Source organism: Chrysochloris asiatica, unplaced genomic scaffold (genome assembly GCF_000296735.1).
Source record: "Chrysochloris asiatica unplaced genomic scaffold, ChrAsi1.0 scaffold00349, whole genome shotgun sequence".
NCBI lineage: Eukaryota > Metazoa > Chordata > Mammalia > Afrosoricida > Chrysochloridae > Chrysochloris > Chrysochloris asiatica.
In genome coordinates this window covers 2,458,282-2,473,785 of record NW_006408867.1, presented here as the reverse complement: position 1 = coordinate 2,473,785, position 15,504 = coordinate 2,458,282, and the positions used below count along the sequence as shown (strand labels likewise).

The 15,504-nt window shown below is 36.7% G+C and overlaps 1 protein-coding gene across 3 annotated transcripts in view; it reads right to left on the bottom strand.

The window, feature by feature from the left end:
* Window positions 1–15,504, bottom strand: part of POU2F1 (POU class 2 homeobox 1) — a 284,637-nt gene that overhangs the window by 134,544 nt on the left and 134,589 nt on the right. The window contains exon 2 of one of the 3 annotated variants that reach the window (XM_006875996.1): window positions 8,867–8,967. The exons of the other annotated variants lie outside the window; for them this stretch is intronic. The gene's annotated coding sequence lies outside the window, so the exon portion shown is untranslated. The remainder of the gene's footprint in view (window positions 1–8,866; window positions 8,968–15,504) is intronic. 3 annotated transcript variants of the gene reach the window in all.

Sequence of the window (15,504 nt, the reverse complement as noted above, 5' to 3'; positions counted from 1 at the left end):
GGTAGTTACTCTAAATACCAACAAAGAGGGAAAGAGTCTTCAAATCAAGTATCAATGCTATCCGCTCTGTACACAGGGTAGGTAGGGACGGGCAACTCAGACATTGGCTACCTAAAATAAGGGGGCAACAGAGGCACAAAGTGATTGGCTTATAAGGTTTCAAGAGGGAGTTTAGTTTAAGAGTATTGGGGAAAAGAAACAGTCCCCACTGGATGGCTGTCATCTTGTCTGGATGGGTCTGGTGAAAAGAGATGGGGATAAGATTCTTAAGATTCAGTAGTGAATAACTGTTATCATGACTAATCACGACTATCACTATTGTAAAGGTAGAAGTTTTGTAACAAAAAGAGGGGAGTGGTTGATCTTACAGTCCAGAAACAGAGGACCTTAGGACCATCAAGAGAGGAATGCACAAGCAGAATGTGAGACCTTATCCAGAGAAGCAGCAGTGCCAGCGAAGTAGGCAGAGATGGGGGCATGGAGAGGGAAGAGTGGCTGAGGACTCTAGATTCATGGACTAAGAAGAGAGGGACTAAGAGCTAGCTGGTGGCCAGCAACTGACTTGCAGAATGTGCCCTTTGGAGATGTAAATTATTATATATGCCTGAGTGGGTTTTTTTTGTTTGTTTGTGTGTTTTTGTAAAAAAAAGCTAAAGTGGATAGAGAGAAATACTGTTAACTGATGGTACATGGAGGGGATTATAATCTATGTAATGAAACAAGTTATGTGATTTGTTGAATGTATAACTGATGCCATGCCCTGTAAACTTTCACTTAATCCACAATAAAACCTTAAATTAAAAAAAAAAAAAAGGTAATAGAATTTTTCTACAAACTTCTGAAATCCATGCATATTTATCTATTTTATATTCCCTTTTTAAAGATAAGGAAATTAAGTCACAGAGAACTGAAACACTAAGCAGTATGCTAACACAATGTGACACTAATAACTTAAGAGTCAGGATATAAAACCAGTTTTCTGACCTAAAAGTCCCAGCTCTTTGTTACTATGTTCTTTGAATTTATACCCCTAATTTTAGTTTCCTCTTCTTTCTTGGATAAATCATACCATTAATATGCAGCCTAGTATTTCTAGTTTCAACTTTTTTAGTCATGTTTTCAAACTTTTAACTGAAAGTGAAATTTTACACTATATATACATACATACATACATATATAAACACATATATGAGGATTAAGTAAAACAAAAAAAGTATTGCCATATAGGTTCCAGTTCATACATGCACGTTTTATTCCAAACAAAGGTGTTTAAACATTTCTCTACTATCAGTGGATGGTTGCAGACAAGTTCTCTCAGGAACACATTTGTCTTAGTCTTATTGGTGGTGGTGGTGGTGGTTATGTGCCGTGGAGTCGGTTCTGACTCATAGTGACCCTGTACAGGGTTTCCGAGGTTGTAAATCTTTACGGGAGCAGATAGTCTCATCTTTCTCCCACAGAACAACTGGTAGTTTCAAACAGATGACCCTGATGTTAGCAACTCAAAACACTGACTTCCAAGGGGATCTACCGGGCCAGTTAAAATCAACGCAGATAAGTCAATTTAGAGGGTTATGGTGGCTATTTGGAGGGCTTCCAAAGGGGCGATTTTAACAGATCTTCTTGAAGGACATAGACTAATTATGGGGGCACATAATGAACAAGTTTTAAGAAAATTTAAAGCTGCACTGGTGAGAAAAAGGTCAGGAAGGCTTTGCCCAGGAATGTTTTTCCACTAGGAAAATACACCTGCTCTTTTTCAAGACTAGTAAGGGCTGTCCTAAGGAGCTCTGGTAGCGTAGTGATTACGAATCGGGCTGCGAACCTTAAGGTCAGCGGTTCGAAACTACCAGTCGCTCCGCGGGAGAAAGATGAGGCTTTCTACTCCCATAAAGATTTACACCCTCGGAAACCCTGTACAGGGTCGCTATGGGTCGGACCCGACTCGATGGCACTTAACAACAACAACAACAACAAGGGCTGTCCTACTAGAATTTCGCTGGGAAACCTTCCCCCACCCACCCTACTGCCCTGATGCTGCCCCTTCACAATTCTTTTTGTTCCAAAAAGATTTAAAAGGAACACAATTTAAGTTCCTTGAGAATGCCAAAACTGCTGGTTTGACATGGTGTAATTCAAAGAACAAAGAATTCTTAGAGGAAGGGTTAGAGAGATGGAAACACTGCCTTCAGAAGTGTACAGGCCTAGAGGGAGTCTACCTTGGGAAACAAAAGCCTCACATTTTGGTGTTTTTCTTAATAAAGGTTTCTATGATTTTGTAGCAACATTTTTTGACTTACCCTCATGTATGTACATATAGAAAGAGAATATTAAAAACTCAAGAAAAGTATCATCAAAGCTTCTTCATAAGTACAATACATTCTGATATGTTCATAGAGATAAATCATATTTTAAAAAATATTTTTAATTGCTGGTTTCTAACTGACTGCATGATACACCACCAACCAATCAAAATGAACTGCTTCTACAAGGAAGTGAAAACTTAAAAAGCATGTGAAACAATGAGTATAGAATCTTTTTAAAATAATTTATTCCTAATATTTTACAGTTGTTGTGTTCACACTTCAACAGCATTTCTTAGTAATTATCCCCTATTAAATCTTCCAAAGCATTTAACTTAAGTTTCACATAAACATCATCTTCCTTCGCCTTGGTTTATGGAATGATTAATTAAACTGTGTACTTAAAACAGTTAAGGAGCCCTGGCAGCATAGTGGGTTACAAGTTGGGTTGCTAACCTCAACTCAAGGTCAGAAGTTTGAGTCTACCAGTCTCTCACAGAAAAAAAGAGGCTTTCTGCTCCCGTAAAGATTTACAGCCTCAGAAACCCTATACAGGGTCCTTATGAGCTAGAACCATCACTTAAAATAAGTAGCATAACTAGTATGAACATGCTGGGGCCCACAAAACGACTCTAGATAACCATACAAATCAACTAGTAGGAGCAGATACACACAGGCATGCTATGGAATAAGCATTCAACTTACTTTAGGAGCATCAGGCTGTGTTTTTAGCAGGAATGTGGCATCCATTAACATATCTAGCCAGTCAGTTAAATTGTTTAGAAGCTATCACACTAGGAAGCAGTTATTAAGTAGCACAAGCTCCTGTTTTCTTTAACCTTGGTTTTCTTATTTAGTTCATCTACTGCTCAATCTAACATTATAGCATCCTTTAGCTACATATCATTACTATAAAATCCAATCTTGAAGTTCTTAGTTATAAAAGATCAAATCTTGTATACCTCTCCTTGTTACACTAAATTAACCTATCTGGTCTATCCTACATCAATGCCTTTCATCACTCTAGTTTAAAGAGTTTTACTTAAGTTACTGATTTCATGAATTTATACATTCAACAAATATCCACTAAGTGCTGCCAGGCAGCAGGGTAAGAATTAGTTACAATAGTGATCCTCAGGAAAGATTTCAATCTAAAGCAGACAGAAATGCTATTCAAATATTAACTACATAATTACAAACATATAAAAAGTACAAAATTACTTTGTAATTACAAAAGAAGCCCAATAAAACAAATCCGTGAAATAAAAGTACTGGTGGATGACTTGGCTTTTAACACAGTCCTATAATTTGTCTTGACACCTCTGTCTAATATTAAAGTTCTCCTACTTTAACAGGGAGAATCCTAGTATGGTGTTTCTTGTAGTTGTTAGATGCCATCAAGTCAGTACTGACTCATAGCACAATAGAATGAAACACTGCTCAGTCCTGGGCCAACCCCACAATCCCTGCTATACCTGAGCCCATTGCTGCCACCACTGTGTCAATCCATCTCGTTGAGGGGCTTCCTCTTTTTCTCCCACCCTCCGCTTTACCAAACACGATATCCTTCTACAGGGACTGGTTTCTCCTGACATGTCCAAAGTATGAGAGACGAAGTCTGGCCATCCTGACTTCAAAGGAGCACTCTTGGCTGTACTTCTTTTAACACAGTTCTATTTGTTCTTTTGTCAGTCCATGGTACTTTTAATATTCTCCTCCAACACCATAACTCAAATGTATCAATTTATTTATAGTCTTCTTTATTCACTGTCCAATAATAAAGACAGTGATGATGAAACTGAAGAATTCTACCAACTTATTCACGCTGAAATTGATCAAACATGCAATCAAGATGTACTGATAATTAGTGATGACTGGAATGTGAAAGAAAATGGGAAACAAAGAGGGAAAATCAGTAGTTGGAAAATATGGCCTTGATGACAGAAATAATGTTGGACATGGTATGACAGATTTTTGCAAGATCAATGCCATATTCATTGCATATGCCTTTTTTCAACAGCAAAATGGTGATTATATATATGAACCTTACCAAATAGATTACAGAAATCAAACTGACAAAATTTGTGGGAAGAGACAATATAGAAGCTCAATACCATCAGCCAAATAAAGGCCAGAGTATTAACTGCTTCTATGCAAGTTCAGGTGGAAGCTGAAGAAAATTAAGACAAGGCCACAAGAGCTAAAAAATATGACCTTAAGTATACCCTACCAAATTTACAGACCAGCTCAAGAACATTAGACCCTGATGACCAAAAAGACCTTAAGAGCTGTAGGACAACATCATGAACACCATACATGAAGAAGGCAAAAGGTCCTTAAAAAGAAAGGAAAAAAAGACTAAAGTGGATGACAAAAAAGCTTATGAAACTTGCTACTGAGAGTAGGGAAGCTAAAGTAAACGAAGAAATGAGGAAGTAAAAGAACTAGACAGAAATTCTCAAAGGGCAGCTAGAGAAGACAAAGTTAAGTATTATAATGAAATGATAAAGACCTGGAGTGAGAAAACCAAAAGGGAAGAACAAGGTCAGCATTTCACAAGCTGAAAGCAATGAAGAAAAAAATTAAGCCTCAACTTGAAATTGTAGAATTCTATAAACAAAATACTGAATGATGCAGAAAGAATCAAAAGATGATAGAAGTAATACAAAGAGTCACTGTACCACAAAGAGTTGGTTGATGTTCCACCATTTCAAGAAGAGCATGTGAACAAGAGAGCATGTGAACAATGGTACTGAAGGAAGAAGTTCAAGCTCCACTGAAAGTATTGGAGTAAAATAAGCTCCAGGAATTCATGGAATATAAACTGGAAATTTTCAACAAACTGTTGCAGTTATGGAGGTGCTCATTAATTTATGCCAAGAAATTTAGAAGACAGCTACCTAACCAACTGATTGGAAAAGATACTTATTTGTACCCATTCCAAGGAAAAGCGACCCAATGGAATTCGGAAATCACAAAATGAAATCATTAACATCACAAGCAAGTAAAATTTTGCTATAGATAATTCAAAAATGGTTGCAGAAGTTCATATAGAGGGGGCAGTCAGAAATTCAAGCCAGATTCAGAAGAGAACGTAAAACAAGGAATATCCCTGCTGATGTCAGATGGATCTTGACTAAAAGTAGGCAATTCCAGAAAGCTGTTTACTTGAACTTCATAAAATATGCAAAGGCATTTGACTGTGGATCATAACAAACTATGGGTAACATTATGAAGTATGGCTATTCCAGAATGCCTCTCTGTGGCTCATGAGGAACCTGTACTTAGACCAAGAGGGAGTCGTTCAAATGGAACAAGAGGCTACTGAATGGTTCAAATTTAAGAAAGGTGTGTGCCAGAGTTGAATGCTTTCACTACACTTATTCGATCTATATGCTGAGCAAACAATCTGAGAAGCTAGAGAAAGACCCATAAACAACTTGCAATATGCAGATAACACAACCTTGCTTGCAGGGCAAAGAGGACTTAAAATATTTTGATGAGATTGAAGACTACAGCCCTTTTAGTATGGATTGAGCAAAACCCTCACAACTGGACCAAAAATAGCATCTCGATAAATGTAGAAAAGATACAAGTTGACAAATAGTTCATTTTGTTTGGATCCACAATCAACATTCATGGAAGCAGCAGTCAAAAAATCAAATGACATATTGCATTAGGCAAATTTGCTGCAAAAGATCTCTTTCTTCTACGGTAAAGAACAATGAGGACTTATATATGTGCCTGACCCAAGCCATTGTATTTTCCATCACCCCCTATGCATGTGAAAGCTGGACAAGGTATAAGGAAGACCACAAAAGAATTCATTTCAGTTATGGAGTTAGAGAAATATTTTGAAAGCACCAAAAGAACAAACAAATCTATTTCGTAAGAAGTATAATCAGAAAGCTCCTTAGAAGCGAGGACGGCAAGATTTGTCTTTTGCTCTTTGGACATGTTGTCTGGAGGTATTCATCCCTGGAGAAGAACATCAAGCTTGATAAAGTAAAAGGTCTAATAAAAAAGAGGAAGACCCTCAACGAGATGGACTGACACACTGGTAGTAACAATAGTCTCAAACGTAACGATTGTGAGAATGGCGCATGACTGGGCAGTGTTTCATTCTGTTGTGCACAAGGTCTTTATGAGTTGGACTGACTGGATGGCACCTAAAAACAACAACACTGCCTTCTGTAGTTTGTGATGCTAAGTCCATTATTATTCAAATTGTCCCCCCTTTTCCTTTCCCCCTGTAAGGTGTCATTCCTTTCACCTTATTTTCAAGAGTTTTCTTTTGTCTTTAGTTTTCAAAAGTTTTAAGATGAAGTGTATTGATGTGTATTTCCTTTGATGTATCCTGTTTTTGTTTTCTCAGACTCCTGAATCTGTAAGGTTTTGTCTTTTGCCACATTTGCTACGTTTTCAGATATTTAAAATGTGGTAGATACAGAGTACTGGTGTGGGGCTGTAGGATAAGCACTGGATACAAGGTCAGTTTGAACCACAAGGTCATCAGTTCAAACTCACCAGCCATTCCTCAAAAACCCTACACAGGGTCACTATGAGTTGGAACCGACTGGATGCCACTTAAGAAAAAAAAAAAATTATACAGTCCCCTGTTCTTTTACAACTTATCATTTTAGTGATACTACAATTTGAAATATCTACCTTTCCGACTTAAGGAACCCTAAGCCAATAACTTGGAGTCCTGGTGTGGCACTGTAGGATAAGCACTGGACTGTTAACTACAAGGTTGACGGTTAAAACCCACCAGTTGTTCCTTGGGAAATCCGATAGAGTTACTATGAGTTGGAATTAACTCAAGGTCACTTAACAACAACAAGCAAGTAACAGTCATGTGCAGTTATATGACAGTGTGCTTTTAATATCACATTGTCTACATATACTCTGGATATTCCTACCTCCTTTTGGCCAACCTCTACCTACTTTGGTAGTGGCTATTTAATGAAAAATTCCCAGGGAAATGTGAATTTCAGAGATAAGTTAGGTTTTAATGTAAAAATTCACCTGGTCTGGGCAACCTCAGATATTCTGGGCATTTTATTAAGAAAGAGGTATTTTCTTTATACTTTCTTCATTATAGTTTAATTTAAGGTGATTAACTTTCACTTATCCTGAAGTCAGCGAGACACCTAAAAGGGTATAATATCAATTTTCCACTAAAAGCATCATAATAACTATTTTGGAAAGGTCAGTTTTTAAAACATTTTCAGAACATAAACGTTGTTTCATGATCAAGTATACAGAGAAGTATTTCTTTTGACTTTAAATTCATTTACCCTAATATATATCTATAGACATATATTTATATATCAAAGTGCTTCAAAAGGTCATGGGAAAATTTTATTATCTTTTAATTCAATTTTCCATTAACTTTTTGAAGTCCCCCTCATATAACTATTTTATATATGCCTTTTTTTTTTGGACAATGAAGATAAGACCTATATCTCTACATTATAAAATAACTAATATGATTCCTATAGTTAAATCATTACAAGGGAAGATATGGTTTCTTAGTAGTAGCTTCCAAGTCTCTAAACTGGTCAGATTTTGCATGGAAGAATTAAGAGAAGAAATGGTTCCATAATCAGTATCAGTTAACATGGAATGGGTGAGATTTACAGTTACAACAAATTTTAATTCCATAAATAAATAGGCTCCACAATTTAGTAATGAGTTTTGAAATCAACAAGGACCTGGGCTTAAACCACAATTTTCAAATCCTAAACTATATGACTACTCCTGAGTTTTCATTTCATCTGTAAAACAGATGTCCTATATGCATGTACAATAATACCCTGAAAGTTTCCTCTCAAGGTTAAATAAAATAATTCACAGAAAACTTCAATGGCACATAACAAAAATTAATGATTCATTATTAAAGCTATTTGTAATAGATCAAATATTGTATGTGAAATAGGTAAAACCACTGTACCTTCTCTATCCCCACACTAACATGTAAAAAAAAAAAAAAAATCCACATGAAATGCCATCATTATTTAATATCTTAGGCATGTTAATTTATACTTAAGGTTTTTACAATATACAAATATAAAAAAAGGCACTTAGTTATAAATTACAAAATCTACATTCTGATCTTGGCTCTAAGCTAGCTTAAGCAAGTTACTTGACCTCTCTAATAAGAGGTCATTTGTAAAATGATAAAATGTAGATTCTAATATTTTGCTTCCTAGATTAATTTTAATAACACTTTATTTACAAAGCACTCCTATAAAATTATCATACAGAATACAGATTATATTTAACATAAAAATACATTTATTTGCCCTATTTACATTAATTTTGCAACTCTTTCTAAAGAAAACAGATGGAAATTTAAATAATACAGCCAATTTTTTGTTACTTTTTCATTTCAGGCTAGAGCACTGGCATCCAAGCATAACTCCACTATACCAACAAACGTCAAACAAATTTCAGAGTTAAAGATGAAAAAAAAAATAGATAGATAAGTCAATCATCTTAACACCTGGATTTATCAGAGGCTACTGAATTAATAGCTTTTATTAGCAGATAATATTTACCAGGTACAGAAAGACTGCATTCTTTCTTTGAATTGATTCATTGAAAACTGAGAGTAGTTTGGTAATTAAAAAGGCAGGAAAGCTCTTCTTACTTTTCAAGTCTATGAATACAAAAAGAGAAAAAGGCAAAACTGAGTAAGCTGTATAAAATAACCTAACACTTTAAGGGAAAATAATTACACATAGTGGGGAACACTGGCCACTATCAAGGCACGTTTCGGTGCCTTAAGGTAGGCACTTCTCTTGTGCCTATTTCCTCATGTATAAAATAGGGATACAAGGACCTGGCCTTATTGCAAGAAAACCAAGGTTCATTAAATGTAAATTAGAAAGTTCTTTAAACATGTATGGTGTTGTTAAATGTCAAGTGAGTTCCGACCAATAGCAACCCTGTATAGGGTTTTTGAGGAACGGCTGGTGAGTTTGAACCATGTGGTTCAAAGTGACTTTGCAGTCTAGCGCATTAGCCCACAGCGCCACACCAAAAAGTTTTTGGAAAAATAGAATAAAATGGTGGTATGGTTAATTACTACAGTCAAAAATTATCTGCACTTTGGCTATACAATTTTAATCAAGTTTTAGAAAAGACAAACCCATCATTTTTCAACATAAACTCCTTTCTTTTCAATACACTTTGTCAACAAGCATTCTTATTCCCTTATTAAAAAATGTTTTAGGCTGAGCTGCAAGCCACTAATGTACCATTATTTTCACTTCTTCATCCAAGGTGAATCTTGGTCCTCAAGGGGAGCGCAGTAGCTCTGTAGGATAAGCACTGGACTGCAAACCTCAAGGTCAATGGTTCAAGTCTGAGGGAGAAAGATGAGACTCTGCTTCTGCAAAGATTTGTAGCTTCTGAAATCCTGTAGGGATCCCTGTAAGTCTGAACTAACTTGACCTAGCACTTAACACTTAACAACAAAACCTGGATATGCAGTATCAGCATCACCTGGGAGCTTATCAGAAGTGCAAATTCTTGGGTCAATGGGGTCAGCAATCTGTTTTAGCTACCCCTTCCAGATTCTGTTAGAGAACTAGTGATTTACAATGTCACATTTCAGAGGAAACAGAAACATTAAGTAGAAAATACATGATTTTCTTTCTTTCCCTGGAACTGAGTTGTTGTTAAGTGCCTTCAAGTTGGTGCTGATCCATAATGACCCTGTATGGGGTTTCCAAGGAGCGGCTTGTGAGCTTGAACCACAAACTTTGCAATTCAAAGCTACTTTGCCATCCAGTACACTTAACCTACAGCGCCACAATAGGACTGAGGAGCAACAACAGTCTGTGGGATAGTATCTCTTTTTCTTAAAATAAATAAATAAATACAGACATTCGCAGTAGCTCAGAATTTCTATTTGTCCTACACATGTCATGCATCAAGAAAAATTTTTCCCATATAAATTAATGGCAATGCCATTTTAGCTTATGAAAGTTTTCACAGGAATACCTTCAGATAGCAGAGGAAACCTGCATTGTCCAGATGGTGTTCAAAGATAAGCATTGAACTGCTAACTGAAAGGTCAAAAGAGTTCAAACCTACCAGTGCTCACAGGGAGAAAGATGAGGCTTTCTGCTCTCGTTAAGATTTACAGACTTGAAAACTCTATTGATACTGTTGCTAAGTACCAATGAGTCGGTTCCAACTTACAGTGACCACGTATAGGGTTTCCAAGACTGTAAACCTTTGAGGGAGCAGAAAGCCAAATCTTTCTTCCATGGAGCAGCAGGTGGCTTCCGAAAACCTTTGATGTGTTAGAAGTCTAGTGCTTATCCTACAGAGCCACGGTGAACATATTATATAGGGAACTGACTTGATGGCTGTGAAATGACGCAAAGATGTTAATACTGTTGGTTTTGATGTGTAACTAACCGTTCTCTCCCTAAGTGCACAATGGCTGCAAGTCCTCATGGTGTTCACGCTTGGGCCATTAACCACAAGGCTCTGTAGTTCAAACCCATCAACTGCTCTGAGGAAGAAAAGAGGTGGGTTTCTGCTCCCAGTCTCAGAAACCCTATAAAGGGTCCCTATGAGTTAGAATGGACTCGATGACAGTGGTCTGGGGGTTTCTCCTCAACTGCATAAGAACAATGACATCTGGAAAATTACCTCAGCTCAAGAGAAAAACATGACTGATTAATCCCATCCTTGTAGATAGTAATTTGTTTATGAAAAAACTATAATCCAGAATTTTACTCAATTTTGACCAATGAGCTCAAGCAAAGGGCTCCTGGCCCTTTGGGAAAGTCATTCTCACTTTTAATAACAGTAAACTATTACTTTGCTTTCTCTGGATTTGAACTAGAAAGCATTTCTCTAGCTGCAGCTGGCAGTTTTTTTTGCAATCATGAGGAAAGACCTTGAGGGCAAAGCAGCCTATAGAAAGCAGAGCCCATTTCTAGTGTCTCTGAAGTCTCTGGTCTCCCAGATGTGTGAGCCAGTTTCAGTTTCTATTACCTAAAGATAAAAATAACTTGGATGGTGCAAATGGTTCAGTACTAGACTACTAGAAAGATTAGTGGTTTGAACCCACCCAGAGACACCTGGAAAGTTACACGTGGCGATCTCTTTCCGAAGGTATCAGTATTGAAACCCTATGGAGTAGTTCTATTCTTGCACATATGGGGTCCACATGAGTCGGAATCGCCTCAATGGCACTCAAAAACAGCAACAATTTAATGTTTACAATTTAAATTTATAGTTATCAGTTGAATAAAGTTTTTAAGTGTTCTGCTAAGAGATGTGGCTGCAACATAATGTTACCCAACCCTGAAAAACTCCTATTGTACATACTCATTATGAACAAGTCAGAACTTCAAAAATTACATGTCTAATCTCGATAAAAATCAATATTTAATCATGATTACTTTCTCCTATCTCTCCCCAATATTAGGAGCTCTGGTAGCATAGTGGTTACGAATCGGACTACAAACCGCAAGGTCAGCAGTTCGAAACTACCAGCTGTTCGTGGGAGAAAGATGAGGCTTTCTGCCTCCGTAAAGATTTACAGCCTCGGAAACCCTGTACAGGGTCACTATGAGTCGGTTCTGACTACAGGCAACATAACCACCACCACCTCCCCAATATTAAATGAGTTAGTATACATTTGCATAGGAGTTTGCACCAATATTTCTAGACTATTGTTAAGTGCTTTCCAGTCTGCCTGGACTCATAGGGAACCTGTATAGAGTTTCTGAGGCTATAAATCTTTGCAAGAGCAGAAAGCCTCATCTTTTTCCCACTCAAGCTTACTTTTCCAAAACAATAGCCTTTACAACTCATTAAATTTCAAAGCCCTTATATCTCAAGACATAGTACTGGCATATAACAGGAATATGACACATGAGTTATATTTATGATTCTACTTTAATGTATGCTTATAGAAAAAGAACTAGTAGGTTTATACCAAATAGTTAATATTTACCATACACCAATTCTTTCTTTCTTTCTTCACTTTTTCCCTCTCAATTGTCTTCAAAGGGCACAAAGTTTCTGTAATTTTTTTTTTTTTTTAACTAAAGAACAAATTTTAGCTGAACTCTTCATTTGCCTAATGTGTTTGATTGAGTTCCAAAAATCTGATCAAATACTTTATTACCCAAACCACTATAATTAAAGGAATACAATGATGTGCAGTTTTCATTACCTTGTTGCAAAAAAGCTCTTAAAAGAAGTTTTTTGTTTCACATAAGGTAGGGCTAAACTAAACATATGAGGATCTTAAAATTAGGTTTCACAGAGAAAATTATAGGGATGGATAATTATAGGAAAGGCTTAAAACAAATAAAAATTACTTAGGCAAAAAATGATAATACTGCTTTTAAAAGTAAGACCTTTTTATAATATGGCAAGAAAATTTTTGTCCAATTGAGGAAACGGACAAATACAAGAAAAGCTTTTCAAATACAAAGCTCAAGTTTACCTTAAAAAAATATAAAACTATTATTATTACTACTATTTCTCCATTGGAATCCTGGTGTGGTGCTATAGGGTAAGCACTGGAGTACTAACTGTAAGGCTGGCGTTTCAATCCACCACCCGCTCCTCGGACACCCTATGTTGTTGTTATTAAGTGCCTTTTGAGTCAATTATGACTTACAGGGACCCTGTATAGGATTCGGAGGAACAGTTGGTGAATTTGAACTGCTGACCTTGTGGTTAGCAGTCGAGTGATTATCTAACAGTTTCACACCCTACCTCCATCAGAAACTCAATACAATGTCACTATGAGTAGGAACCAACCTGATGACACTTAACAACAACAATCTCTCCATTTGACTTAAATTTTATTTTACTTGAATGCAACGCAAACAACCAGATGAATTTTCAAAATAATATTCTTGCTCTGAGTCTCTATTTCATTCCCTGTCCCACTGATTACTTAATTGTTCATAAACTAAAAAAAAAAAAAAAAATTCCATTAGTAAACTTTGGCTTGAGACAAAATAATTTTTTTTTTTAACATTTAAAAAAATGATGGCACTTTCTACAGGCCCTCTCTTAATAATCTAGAGTAGAAAACATTAGTTCCAGAATACATTTCTTATGCAAAAAAAAAAAAAAAAAACCCAAACAAACAAAAAAACCCACCCATTGCCACTAAGTCAATGCCAAACCATAACTGGTAGTTGTGTCAGAGAAGAACTGTGCTCCATTAGGTTTTCAGTGGTGGTAATGTTCCTTGGATGGCCAAACTTCGTCTTTCATACTTGGGACATATTGTCAGAAAGGACCAGTCACTGGAGAAGGATATCATATTTGGTAAGGTGGAGGGTCAGAGAAAAAGAGGAAGACCCTAAATGAAATGGATTGGCCAAGTAGCAGCATCGATGGACTCAAGCGTGGCAACAGTAGTGAAGTTGGCCCAGGATCGAGCAGTGTTTCCGTTCTGCTGTGCTTAAGGCTGCTATGAGTCGGTACTGACTCGATGGCACCTAACAACAATGCCTTGTGCAAGGGAAAGAAGCACTGCCTGCCCATTCCTTTGCCATCCCCACGATTGTTTGCAGATTAAACCAGTAAACCCAATGAGTTTTTACTGACTGATTTTCTAAAGTAGATTACATGGTCTTTCTCCCCAGTCCACCTTAGTCTGGAAATTGCTGAAACCTGTTCACAATCATTTGTAATGTTATTGTTGCTAGTTGCCTTCCAGTCAGCTCTGACTCATGGAGACTTACATATAAAAGAATGAAATGTTGCTTAGCCATGTGTTACCACCTATCTTTATGATTCCTGGCATGTCTGATCCATTGTTGTAGCTACTGTTGCTAATCCATCTCATTGAGGGCTTGCCTCACTTTCAATGACCCTCTACTTTACCAAACATTATGTCCTTTTCTAGCACGTGATCTTTTCTGTTGATATGTCCAAAGTAAACAAACTGAAATCTTGCTATCCTTACTTCTAAGGAGCATTCTGGCTGTATTTTCTCCAGCACTGATTTGTTCATTCTTTTGGCAGTCCATGGTATATTCAATACTCTTCACCATCACCACCACAACTTGAATACATGAATTATTTTCCTGTCTTCCTTTTTCACTGTCCAGCTTTTTAAACTTTAACAAAGCCCTTTGCGGCTTCCTTGACTGATATAATAGGTTGCTTGATTTCTTGATAGCTGCTTCCAAGGAAACTGCCCGTTGATCCAAGTACTATGAGATACTTCCATTTTTTCTCAGAATCATTAAGCTCTACATATTTCATATTCAAACCATTCATAAGAAAATTATAACAAAACTCCACAATGACTATTAAGGGGTTTCCTGGTTTCCCTGGTTGAGAAATGGTCTTCTACAATACTTCCCATTATAATGGCTAAAGATAGCAATGAGCAACTGAATCAGCAGGTGGCCATTAAGGTAAGTATTTTATTACAATTGTGGCCCTTGAAGTAATGTTCATACTGTACATAAATGATAGAAATTTCTAAAACCCTAGATGAAAATCCTAAAGTCATTAACCCATCAGATGGCTCTATTGCCCTAGTTTGCTCAATACTCCAGAGAAAAAACATGATGTAAATAACAAATGTAAACAACTTTCAAAATGGAAAGTTGGTAAAAATACCAAGAGGTAAGGAATAATAACTTATTATGAAAAATGGCATCAATCAACAGTAAATTTTAACAAAATCTTGCTAAGTCTGATGAAGATGGTACTTGAATTACCATACAGTCTGTGTTGTCATTACTCCCAATATAGTTAAGGGCTGTGGAGTCAGTTCTGACTCATAGCGGCCCTGTATGTCATTTCTGAGGAACAGTTGGTGGGTTTGAATTGCTGATCTTGTGGTTCACAGTCCACTACTGATCCTACAGTGCCAAACCAGGAGTCCACTCCTTATATAGTGTACATACTATAAGTATTGTTAAGAATCATCAAGTCAATTCATAGATGATAACAACAACAACAAAAAAAACCACATCAAAGAAGAAAATCTACTTAATTTGTGAGGTTTCAACACGTCTTCCTTCTCAGCCTAAAAACACTTAAAAGATAATTAAGGCAATACAAATATGTGTAAGTACATGTGTTTACCATTTGTCTGTCAGTTTGTTATACTGTGGTGGCTTGTGAGTTGCTGTGATTCTGGAAGCTATGCCACTGGTAATTTAAATACCAGCAGCGTTACCCA